Here is a 1,053-nt window from a genome sequence, read left to right on the forward strand (position 1 = left end):
TGTGCGCACATGAATCGTGAATGATTTATTGAGATTTATTTGTACTTTATACTGGGTGTTTACCCCACGACAGGAAACCACCAAGGGTACCCTGATCACCACACCAGGGTTGCTGGGGGACAAAACTGAGAACCCACAAGGGGGCTGCAAGCAACATTCAAACCCATAACTCATAGACATTTTTATACTACATTTTTTTTTCAGAAACCTTAATATTCTTTAACTCACTTTCAATGACCAGGGACTAATACATTTACAGTATTTATAAGACGCCCTTATCCAGAGTGACTTACAATCAGTAGTTACAGGGACAGTCCCCCCTGGAGACACTCAGGGTTAAGTGTCTTGCTCAGGGACAGGTAGTAAGTGGGATTTGAACCTGGGTCTTCTGGTTCATAGGCGAGTGTGTTACCAACCTCATTTTCAATGACCACTTCACTTTCAATGGACTAATGGACTAATAAGACTAATTGTAACAATGCACACACACACACACACACACACACACACACACACACACACACACACACACACACACACACACACACACACACACACACTCATAAACATATATTTATGAATACACACTCCCTCTTACCAACAGTGCTTCCTACTTCAGCTCTGATCTTCAGGGAATTTGGAATCCATTTTGGGATTTTCATCCTAATTATCAGTTCGATGTGCAGTCGATTCGCTTGATGAGACAACAGCCAATAATCACTTCATTTTACACATGAGCTGCGCGCAAACATTTCTGCATCATTTATAATCTACAGGGAACTATCATCATTCATCGCGACATTAAACCGCTTGTTGCTGTCCAGCTTTCTCTGCGTTTTCTCTCCAGTTGTAATTTTATACATGGGCACGTGGCAAAATGAAAACCATGAATATGAATCATGGAGAGTACCTACAACGTGCAGACATGCAGATCGTATATAAAAGCGATCCAGCGGCGAGCAGCTGGTCCGCGCGTCTGACGCGCGCCGTGACGCGTCGCGTCGCGTTAAAACGCGCTCGCTGTGGCTGCGCGCGTCCAGCCTGCGCTCGGAG

This window comes from Denticeps clupeoides, chromosome 9 (assembly GCF_900700375.1).
Source record: "Denticeps clupeoides chromosome 9, fDenClu1.1, whole genome shotgun sequence".
In the NCBI taxonomy this organism is placed as follows: domain Eukaryota; kingdom Metazoa; phylum Chordata; class Actinopteri; order Clupeiformes; family Denticipitidae; genus Denticeps; species Denticeps clupeoides.